Consider the following 12,430-nt stretch of genomic DNA (forward strand, 5'->3'; position numbering starts at 1 on the left):
TGCAGAAAAGATTTGCTAGGATGCTACCGGGACTGGATGGATTGAGTTATAAGGAGAGGCTGAATAGACTGGAACTTTTTTCTCTGGAGCGTAGGAGGCTCAGGGGTGACCTTGGAGAGGTCTATAAAATAATGATGGAGATAGACTAGGTAGATCGTCAATATCTTTTCCCAAAGGTAGGGGAGTCTAAAACTAGAGGCCATAGATTTAAGGTGAGAGGCGAGAGATACAAAAGTGACCAGAGGGGCAATTTTTTCAAACAGAGGGTGGTGAGTGTCTGGAACAAGCTGCCAGAGGTCGGAGTAGAGGCGGGAACAATTCTATCTTTTAAAAAGCATTTAGATAGTTACAAGGGTACGATGGGTATAGAGGGATATGGACCAAATGCGGCAATTGGGATTAGCTTAGGCGTTTAAAAAAAAGAGCAGCATGGACAAGTTGGGCCGAAGGGCCTGTTTCCATGCTGTAAACTTACATGACTCTATGACGATATGACATGGGCTCTCAGTCCAACCATTGGAACCTGCAGCAACACAGCGCAGTTGAACATTGCAGACAGGTCGATTTGTTCCGCTGTCACCTGTTTCTGTAGTGTAGTGGTTAGCACATTCGCCTTACACGCGAAAAGTCCCCGGTTCGAAACCGGGCAGAAACATTTTCATGGAGAGTGGGGAAAATCTGTATGATTTCAATTCGTTGCTCAACATTAGCGAATCTGGATGTTACAGCCATATTATCTTTGCTCTGACTTCGCCGCCACATGTTTAACTTTAAAAAGAAATGCTGATACTTTCTTGACGCACTGACAGAAATGGAACGTTTCGATTTTGATACCATGCACATATTCGTATCGCGTTCATTCTGCAACAGAACTTAATGGAATTATAGGTGCAGACTAACATAGTTAATCACCATGTGAAACGTTTCTAATAGAAGACTGACACAAGTGATATTGGAAGTAATCTGTAAGAAATGGTGCTCGTTTCCCAGAAGATTCTTTTTTAAAAATCGTTCTTCACAACAAAGAAATAGGAAAAAAGAACACTCAGACAGACGAGGGAATCGAGACTCAGTGCGGATCTACTGGACCTTCCGATAAATGGCCGGAATTTATGCGCTTGAATGTTTCATGCCCACAACAAAAAAGGCTCAAGGGTCACGAACAGTTAATTTTTGCATCAATTCCATTTAAATGTAGTTGATTTTGTTTAAAAGATCAATCTCAAAATTGCGATCTGTATTACCCGGTGACTCGATTCCTTCTGATGGTCAGTTATGTTTGCAATTCTGTGATATTCAATTCCAGAGATATTCAATTCATAATGAAGACATATGTGTTAAATGTTGCATTGATGCTAAGTATTGAAACAAATACTGCGTATGAAAGCTGAATGAGCTTTGATAAAGTGTCATCTGGACTCGAAACGTCCGCCCTTTTCACTCCTTACAGGTGCTGTCAGACATTGTGAGATTTTGCAGAATTTTCTCTTTCCTCATCCGCAGTGATTGGCTTTTATTACTGAGTACAAATGGTTGCGATTATTCAAAGGAAGATGAAAATGATGCATTAATGAATGGGCAGAAATCATTGCTCCCTTAGATATTTGCGAGACGAACGCTTTTAATTTTTGATGTTCAAGGTAAGTCATACAATCAGATTGAAAGTAACGGGTATCTTCAGTTAAGGACATTGGCTCACAGTCTAACCATCGGAACCTGCAGCAACACAGCGCTGTTGAACATTGAGGCAAGCAGATTTGCTATAGCGTGCTTCCAGCTGTTTCTGTAGGGTAGTGGCCATCGCATTCATCTAACACGCGAAAGGTCCCCGATTCGAAACCGTGCAGAAACATTTATTAAGCTTTCTCATGTCGGGTAAGGGAAAACTGCTTGTTTTCAGTTTGTTGCTCAACATTATCCGAACCTCGATATTACAGCCACGTTATCATTGTTCTGCCATCGGCCTCAAATGTTTTCTGTAAATTAAGAGATGCTGTATTTTTTTTTCGATGCGCTGACAGGAAAGAAACGTTTTGATTTTGACACCGTGCACATATTCGCATCTCGTTCATTCTACAACAGAATTGAATGGGTTCATAGGTGCAGATTAACATGGTTAATCACCATCTGAAACATATCTAATAGTAGTGTGTGCTTCAGAAGACTGACACAAGTGATATTGTGAGTGATCTATAGGACATGGCGCACATTTCACAAAAGATCTTTTTAAAACAATCGTTCTTCACAACAAAGAAATAGAAAAAAAAAACACTCAGACAGATGAGGGAGTCGAGACTCAGTGCAGATCTACTGGACTTTCCTAAAATGGTCGGAATTTATGCGCCTGAATGTTTCACGCCCAGAATAAAAAAGGCTCAAGTGTCACTAACAGATAATTCTTGAATGACTTCCATTTAAATGTAGTTGACTTTGTTTAAAGCTGGCTATGGCCAATCTCACAATTGCGATCTGTATTATCCGTTAACTCGATTCCTCTGTCGGTCAGTTATGTTTGCAATTCAGTGATATTCAATTCCAGAGATATTCAATTCATGATGAAGATATACGTGTTAAATAATGCATTGATACTAAATTTTGAATAATGATACAAATACAGAGTACAATTGCTCAATGAGCTTTGACGCTGTGCCATCTGGTCTTGAAACGTCAGCCCTTTTCATTCCTGACAGGTGCTCCAAATTGTGAGGTTTTCCAGCATTTTCTCTTTTAGTTTCCGATTCCAGCATCCGCAGTAATTTGCTTCTATAATTGAGTAAAATTGATTGAGATTATTCGAAGAAAGATGAAAATAATGCATTTACGAATGGGCAGAAATCATTGCTCCCTTAGATATTTGCCCCGCGAACGATTTTAAATTTTGATGTACGGGATAAGTCATACAATCAGATTGAAAGTAACGGTTATCTTCCTGAATTCAGTGACATGGGCTCTCAGTCTCACCATCGGAACCTGCAGCAGCACAGCGTAGTTCAACATTGCAGACAGGCAGATTAGCTTCAATGCGATTGAGGCTGTTTCTGTAGTGTAGTGGTTATCACGTTCGCCTAACACGCGAAAGTTCCCCGGTTGGAAGCCAGGCAGAAACATTCATTAAGCTTCCTCATGTGGTGAAAGGGAAAATTGCTGGATTCCAGTTTGTTGCGCATCATTATCCGAGCCTTGATGTGAAAGGCATGCTATCATTGCTCTGACGTCACCCTCAAATACTTTCTGTGAAATAAGAAACGCTTTTTTTCTGGACGCACTGACAGGAAATTTCGATTTTGACACCGAGCACTTATTCTCCTTCAGTCTACAACAGAATTTAATGGGTTTATAGGTGCAGACTAATATGGTTAATCACCATCTGAAATATCTGATAGTCGTGTGTGCTCAAAAAGACAGATACAAGTGATACTGCAAGTGAACTAGAGGAAATGGCGCACATTTCACAGAAGAATCATTTTTAAAATCGTTTTTCATCACTAGGAAACACGAGAAGCCACTCAGACAGATGAGGGAATCGAGACTCAGTGCGGATCGACTGGACTTTCCTGTAAAGGGCCGGAATTTATGCGCCTGAATGTTTCACGTCCATAATAAAAAAGGCCCAAGGGTCACTGGCAGATAACTCTTAAATCTCTTCCATTTCGATCTAGTTGACTTCTTAAAGTAAACTGACTATGTTCAATCTTAAAATTTCAATCTGTACTACCCGGTGACTAGATTCATTTTGTTGGTCAGTTATGTTTGCAATTCAGTGATGTTCAATTTCAGAGATATTCAATTCATAATCAAGACATATGTGTTAAATAATGCATTGATACCAAATATTGAAACAAATATTGAGTACAATTGCACAATGAGCTTTTACAAAATGTCATCTCAACACGAAACGCCAGGTCGTTTCACACCTTACAGATGCTGCCAGTCCCTGTGAGACTTACCAGAATTTTCCCTTTTCGTTTCTGATTCCAGCATCCGCAGTAATTTGCTTTTATTACTGAGTACAATTGATTGAGATTATTGGAAGGAAGATGAGAATGATGAAATGATGAATGGGTAGAAATCATTGCTCCCTTAAATATTTGCCAGACGAACGCTTTTAACTTTTGATGTTCGGGATACGTCCTGCAATCAGATTGAAAGGAAAGGTTATCTTCCGAAATTAAGTGCCCTGGGTTCTCAGTCCAACCATCCGAACCTGCAGCAACACAGCGTAGTTGGACATTGCAGACAGACAGGTTTGCTCCAAGTGCATCAAGCTGTTTCTGTAGTGTAGTGGTTATCACGTTAGCCTAACAGGCGAAAAGTTCCCGCTTCGAAACCGGGCGGAAACATTACCCGGTGATTTGCCATGTCGGGTAAGGTAAAATTGCTTGATTTCAGTTTGTTGCTTATCATTTGCCGAGCCTCGATGTAAAAGGCACGTTATCATTGCTCTGACATCACCCTCAAATGCGTTTTGTTAATTATGAAACGCTTTTCTTTGACGCACTGACAGGAAAGTTCGACTTCGACACCGAGCACTTATTCGCATCTCGTTCAGTCTGCAACAGAATTTAATGGGTTTATCCGTGCAGACTAATATGGTTAATCACCATCTGAAATATCTGACAGTAGTGTGTGCTCAAAAAGAAAGATACAAGTGATACTGTAAGTCAACTAGAGGAAATGGCGCACATTTCACAGAAGAATCTTTTTGAAAAATCGTTTTTCATCACTGAGAAACGGGAAAAGCCACTCAGACAGATGAGGGAATCGAGTGTCAGTGCGGATCGACTGGACGTTGCTTAATGGGCCGGAATTTATGCGCCTGAATGTTTCACGCCCCTAAACGTAAAGGCTCAAATGTCACGAACAGATCATTCTCGATTTTTCTCCATTTAATTGTAGCTGACTTTGTTTAAAAGTTGACGATAGTCAATCTCAAAATTGCGATCTGTATTACCCGGTGATTCGCTTCGTTCTCTTGGACAGTTATGTTTGCAATTCAGTGATATTCAATTTCAGAGATATTCAATTAATGATGAATAATGATGAATAAGTGTTGAATAATTCATTGATACTAAATAGTGCAACAAATACTGAGTACAATTGTACAATGAGCTTGGATAAAATGTCATCCGGACTCGAAACGTCCGCCCTTTTCACTCCTTACAGGTGCTGTCAGACATTGTGAGATTTTGCAGCATTTTCTCTTTTCTCATCCGCAATAATTTGCTGTTATTACTGAGTACAATTGATTGAGACTATTCGATGAAAGATGAGAATGATGCATTAATGAAGGGGCAGAAATTATTGCTCCCTTACATATTTGCGAGACGAACTCTTTTCATAGAAATCATAGAATTCATAGAAACCCTACAGTGCAGAAGGAGGCCATTCGGCCCATCGAGTTTGCACCGACCACAATCCCACCCCACATATTTACCCGCTAATCCCTCTAACCTACGCATCCCAGGACTCTAAGGGGCAACTTTTAACCTGGCCAATCAATCTAACCCACACATCTTTTATTTTTTGATGTTCTGGATAAGTCGTACAATCAGATTGAAAGTAACGGTTATCTTCCTCAATTAAGTCATACGGGCTCTCAGTCGAACCATCGGAACCTGCAGCAACACAGCGTGGTTGAACATTGCAGACAGGCAGGTTTGCTAAAATGCCTTTTAAGCTGTTGCTTTCGTGCAGTGGTTATCACGTTCGCCTATCACTCCAAAAATCCCCAGATCGAAACCAGGCAGAAACGTTCATTAAGCTTTCTCAGAAGAACATAAAAAATAGGAGCAGCAGTAGGCCATCGAGCCCCTCGAGCCTGCCCCGCCATTCAATAAGATCACGGCTGACGTGAAGTGGATCAGTTCCACTTAACGCCTGATCCCCATAATCCCTAATTATCTTACCGATCAGGAATCCATCTATCCGTGATTTCAACATATTCAACGAGGTAGCCTCCACCACTTCAGTGGGCAGAGAATTCCAGAGATTCACCACCCTCTGAGAGAAGACGTTCCTCCTCAACTCTGTCCTAAACTGACCCCCCTTTATTTTGAGGCTGTGCCCTCTAGTTCTCGCTTCCTTTCTAAGTGGAAAGAACCTCTCCACCTCTACCCTGTCCAGCCCCTTCATTATCTTATAGGTCTCTATAAGTTCCCCCCTCAGCCTTCTAAATTCCAACGAGTACAAACCCAATCTGCTCAATCTCTCCTCATAATCAACACCCCTCATCTGGCATCAACCTTGTGAACCTTCTCTGCACTCCCTCCAAGGCCAGTTTATCCTTCCGCAAATAAGGGGACCAATACTGCACACAGTATTCCAGCTGCGGCCTCACGAATGCTCTGTACAGACGCAGCAAGACATCTCTGCTTTTATATTCTATCCCACTTGCGATATAGGCCAACATCCCATTTGCCTTCTTGATCACCTGTTGCACCTGCAGACTGAGTTTTTGCGTCTCATGCACAAGGACCCCCAGGTCCCTTGGCACAGTAGCATGTTGTAATTTTTTCCATTTAGATAATAATCCAATTTGCTATTATTTCCTCCAAAGTGAATAACCTCGCATTTGTCAACGTTATACTCCATCTGCCAGATCCTCGCCCACTCACTCAGCCTATCCAAATCTCTCTGCAGACCTTCTACACCCTCCACACGATTCACTTTTCCACTTAGCTTTGTGACGTCTGCAAACTGTGTTACCCTACATTCAGTCCCCTCCTCCAGAGCGTCTATATAAATGGCAAATAGTTGAGGCCCCAGTACTAATCCCTGCGGCACGCCACTAGTTACCATCCGCCAACCAGGAAAGCATCCATTTATTCCGACTCCCTGCTTCCTGTCGGATAGCCAATCCCCGATCCATGCTAACACCCTATCCCCAACTCCGTGTGACCCAATCTTCTTCAGCAACCTTTTGTGAGGCACCTTATCGAACGCCTTTTGGAAATCCAAAAACACCGCACCCACCGGTTCCCCTCCGTCAACCGCACGAGTCACATCTTCATAAAAATTCAACACTTTCGTCAAGCACGACTTTCCCCTCATGAATCCATGCTGCGTCTGCTTAATCGAACCATTCTTAGCCATTCCGCACACATGAGGACGGCCTAAACCGGGATGTTGGATTCATGTCACATTATCAGTAACCCCCACAGCTTTCCCCCTGATCTTGCAGAATCTTACTAGCTGTTCTGTCTGGAGACAATACACATCTCTTTAACCTGTGTTTAATGCTCCCTCCACCCACATTGTCTGTACCTTTAAGACCTGGCTGGCTGTAGAGATTTGCATTCTAATTAGTATTCTGTAACTTGATTTCTGTGTCTCTGTGTCTCTGTGCACTGTTGGAGAACAGATTTTCACTCCATCTGACGAAGGGGCAGCGCTCCGAAAGCTTATGGTATTTGTTACCAAATAAACCTGTTGGACTTTAACCTGGTGTTGTGAGACTTCTTACTGTGTTTACCCCAGTCCAACGCCGGCATCTCCACACCATCAGGACAATAACCAGAGACAGACAGCACCCCCATAGTTCCAGTCTGAACACCAGAAACAGAGGCAGTGATCACTGTCTGCATAAGACCTGGAAATGGAGAAGTTGAAACAGTCAGGGGGATGCTATGAGGTGGTAAGAGTCTCTCCGCCCGTTTTTACATCTTCAAACAGTCGCTTCCTCGAGAAGGGAATTGTGATTTTTCATAAGTGATCAGAGAGCGCCCTCCCGTGGACGGCAATGCCGCATATTGGAAACAGATACACACACGGCCACCTGCAAAGACTGAGACATATCTAGATAATATAATCATAGAATCATATAATTTGTACAGTCCAGAAAAATGCCATTCGGCCCACCGAGTCTGTACCGATCACAAGCCTCCCAGGCCCCATTCCCATAACCTCATACATTTACTCCACTAATCCCCCTGACACTAGGGTCAATTTAGCATGGCCAATCAAACCAACCTGCCCATCTTTGGAACGTGGGAGGAAACCGGAACATCCGAGGAAACCCACGCAGACACGGGGAGAGCAGATACACACACGGCCACATGCAAAGACCAATAAGGATATATAACCATATAGATATATGCCCAGACATTGACATCAATTCTAACGTCCCTCGTTATAAATCCAGAATTATTCTGTAGATTTCTGACACATTAGTCTGAGTTGCTAACTATGAAAATACATGAATAACTCCAACTCCGTGTTCACTAGAAGCCTCGTGAACCGCACAGAATCAACAAAAGCATAGACACAGGGACAAGTAAACACAGTGATCGATTCTCAAACTGATCGACTCAAACATAGACACACAGACACTCACTGAGGAAGATAAACAAACAGATTAACACAGCCACTGACACACTCAAGAGAAGTGCACTCATTGACAATCTCAAAAGCGTACTAGTTCCAGAGTAACTTTCTGAACTGGAATTCCCTGGGGTCGTGTCGGTGCGGCAATATCGTGTTAGATATTCATTGCGATGGAACTGTCCATTTTAACAACAGGAACAGCCAGACATCTATTTCTCATCAATGGTGATCATTCATTGATGACTCAACAGTGGACACTTTTGGAGAATAAGCAATAATGGGTGTATTTATTTTTACAGCCAAACACATTCTGGATGTGTCCATATCATGCTTAAAGCTCATTTATTAATGTCACAAGTAGGATTACATTAATACTGCAATGAAGTTACTGTGAAAATCCCCAAGTCGCCATACTCCGCCGCCTGTTCGGGTACACTAAGGGAGAAATTTAGCATGGCAATGCACCTAACCAGCACGTCTTTCAGACTGTGGGAAGAAACTGGAGCAAATCCACACAGACACAGGAAGAACGTGCAAACTCCACTCAGACCCAAGCCAGGAATCGAACCCGAATCCCTGGCGCTGTGAGGCAGCAGTGTGCCACTGTGCCACCGTGCCACCCCGTGTGAGGTCGCTGTAGGTAAGATAGATTCCCCACCCATTCTCGAGGTTGCCAGATCGGATGTTTGGGACACAGGAGGACAACACAAGGAGACTGCTTCAGGTATAGGTGATTAATTCTCCTCTGTTATATTCCATACTCTGTGGAAAGTTGTGGAATTAATATTATATATAATTCAGAAATAATGAGGAGATGCTTCATCCGATTAAACCCGTTTTGTAAATTCAATTTGAAATCAATTGCATAAATAAATATATGCTTACGTTGAAAACTATATTGGGAAGCTATATCCAATACTTCATGCCATTGGGTCAGTGAAACGTTGTTACCTAAAGCAAACTGTACATGGATTCCACAGAAACTACTTCTTCAAATGGGGATTGAAAGGGAGAAAAATCAGCTTCATGGAATGAGAGGAGGAAATTGAAATGAGAGCAAAGAACAGTGCAGCACAGGAACAGGCCCTTCGACCCACCAAGCCCGCACCGACACGTCAATTTGGTAGCTCATCATAAAATAACTGGCATAGGCATGGTGGGTCGAAGGGCCTCTTATTGTTCTTTGCCATTGCCAACCATTTTCAATCATTACAACAATCTGAGGTCCCTATCTGCTTCAAGAAGACGCCCATCATCCCGGTACCTAAGAAAAATCAAGCAGCATGTCTTAATAACTATCGGCCGGTGGCTCTGACATCCATCATTATGAAGTGCTTTGAAAGGTGTGTCATGGCACGAATCAATTGCAGCCTCCCGGACTACCTGGATCCACTACAGTTGCCTACCGCCGCAACAGGTCCACAGCAGACGGCATTTCCCTGACCTTGCACTCAACCCTGGATCACCTAGATAACAAGGACAGACTCATATTTATTGACTATAGCTCAGACTTCAACACTATTATTCCCACGAAACTCATCTCCAAACTCCGTGACCTGGACCTCGGCACCTCCTCTGTGACTGGATCCTGAACTTCCTAACTCACAGACCATAATCTGTAAAGATAGGCAACAACACCTCCTCCACGATCATCCTCAACACCGGTGCCCCACAATGCTGTGTTCTCAGCTCCCTACTATACTCCTTATACACCTATGACTGTGTGGCCAAATTCCCCTCCAATTCGATTTTCAAGTTTGCTGACGATGCCACCGTAGTGGGTCAGATCTCAAACAATGACGAGACAGAGTACAGGAATGAGGTAAAGAATCTGGTGAACTGGTGCAGCAACAATAATCTCTCCCTCAATGTCAACTAAATGAAGGAGATTGTCATCGACTTCAGGAAGCGTAAAGGAGAACATGTCCCTGTCTATATCAACAGGGACGAAGTAGGAAGGGTCGGGAGCTTCGTGTTTTTAGGTCTCCAGATCACCAACTATCTGCCCTGGTCCCCCCATGACGACACTATAGTTAAGAAAGCCCACCAACACCTCCATGTCCTCAGAAGACGAAGGAAACTTTGCACGTCAGCTACGACTCTCACCAACTTTTACAGATGTACCATAGAAAGCATTCTTTCTGGTTGTATCACAGCTTGCTATGGCTCCTTCTCTGCCCAAGACTGCAAGGAACTACAAAAGGTCGTGATTGTGCCCAATCCATCACACAAACCAGCCTCCCATCCATTGACTCTGTCTACACTTCCCGCTGCCTCGGCAAAGCAGCCAGCATAATTAAGGACCCCACGTCCCCGGACATTCTCTCTTTCACCTTCTTCCTTCGGGAAAAAGATACAAAAGTCTGAGGTCACGAAACAACCGACTCAAGAATAGCTTCTTCCCTGCTGCTGTCAGACTTTTGAATGGACTTACCTTGCGTTAAGTTGATCTTTCTCTACACCCTAGCTATGACTGTAACACTGCAAAGTGCACACTCTCACTTCCTTCTCTATGAACGGTATGTTTTGTCTGTATAGCGCGCAAGAAGCAATACTTTTCACTGTACGTTAATACATGTGACAATAATAAATCAAATCAAATCAAAATCATTCTTGGATCAATATGTCTACAGCAGTCCCAATGAGTGTTGCAACATTTCAAGAGAGTCCCATTGGGTCCTACAGACGCCAACAGTTTCTGTAGTGTAATGGTGGTTGCATTCGCCTCACACACGGAAAATCCCTCGTTCAAAACCATGCCGAAATATTATTAAAATTTGTTCATTAAGGGTGAGGGAAGTTTACATGATTGAAATTTGTTGCTGAACATTATCCGAAACTCAATATTAAAGACATGTTATCTTTACTCTGACCTCGGCCTCAAAATCTTTCAGCAAAATCAGAGATCTTGTATTTTTATGACGCAATGAGAGGAAATAGATGTTCCTGTTTTGACACCGTGGACATATCAGCAACTCATTCAGTCCACAACAGAATTTAATGGCTTTGTTGATGCAGACTAACAAAGTTAATCATCATCTGAACCATGTCTAATAGTATTGTGTGCTCAAAAAGGCAGACACAAGTGAAACTGTAACTGAACTAGAGGAAATGACGCACATTGCGCGGAACCATTATTTTAACATCGTTCTTCAGAGGAAACAAATAGGGAAAACCACTCAGACAGTTGAGGCAATCGAGAATCAGTGCGGATCTACTGGACTTTCCCACAGCTGAACAGGATTTAGATGCCTGAGTGTTTCACACACAGAATAAAGAGGGATCAAGTATAACTAACAAGTCATTCTTAAATCTATTCCCTTTAAAGATATTTGATTTTGTTTAAAAGCTGATTGTGGTCAATCTCAATTAAGCACCGTGACATGTGACTCGATTCATGTTTGCAATTCAATGTTGTCTATTTCGGAGATATTTCATTCAGAATGAGGAGATATGTAATTAATAAAAATATATTCATATTTAACATTGAACAACGAACAAATACTGAGTAGAACTGGTTGAAATTATTCGAAGGAAGATGAGAATGATGCATTAATGATTGAGCAGAAATCATTGCTTCCTTCGATATTTGCCGGACGACCGCTTTTAAAGGTTGAAGTTCAAGATAAATTGAGAAATCAGGTTGAAAGAAACGGTTTTTGTCTTGTATTGAGTGACATGGGCTCTCAGTATAACCATTCAAACCTGCAGCAACACAATGGAGTTGCACATTGTAAGCGCTATAGTATCAGTTGTCTCTGTAGTGTAGTGGTTATCACGTTCGCCTCACACGCGAAAGGTCCACGGTTCAAAACCGGGCAGAAGCACTAATTGTAGTTCTTCGTTTAGCGTGAGGGAAGTTTTGCATGGTAGTTGTTGCTGAACATTATCCGATTCTCCATGTTGTAACCATGTTATCTTTGCTCTGAACTCGGCCACAAATGCTTTCAGCAAAATCAGAAATGCTGTATTTTAAGACGCAATGAGGAAATAAATGTGTGTATTTTGAGACTGTGCGCATATTAGCAACTTGTTCAGTCCATAACAGAATATAATGGTTTTACAAATGCAGACTAACATAGTTAATCATCATCTGAAACATGTGTGC

General features: G+C 42.3%; 2 non-coding genes across 2 annotated transcripts; both read left to right on the forward strand.

The window, feature by feature from the left end:
• The first annotated feature begins 582 nt into the window (after positions 1-582).
• On the forward strand, positions 583-655 carry trnav-uac (transfer RNA valine (anticodon UAC)). Its single transcript has one exon. It is a non-coding gene; the product is annotated as a tRNA-Val (tRNA).
• Positions 656-12,076: 11,421 nt separating this feature from the next.
• On the forward strand, positions 12,077-12,149 carry trnav-cac (transfer RNA valine (anticodon CAC)). The gene has a single exon. It is a non-coding gene; the product is annotated as a tRNA-Val (tRNA).
• Positions 12,150-12,430: the final 281 nt, after the last annotated feature.

Source organism: Mustelus asterias, unplaced genomic scaffold (assembly GCF_964213995.1).
Source record: "Mustelus asterias unplaced genomic scaffold, sMusAst1.hap1.1 HAP1_SCAFFOLD_114, whole genome shotgun sequence".
NCBI classification, from domain to species: Eukaryota; Metazoa; Chordata; class Chondrichthyes; order Carcharhiniformes; family Triakidae; genus Mustelus; species Mustelus asterias.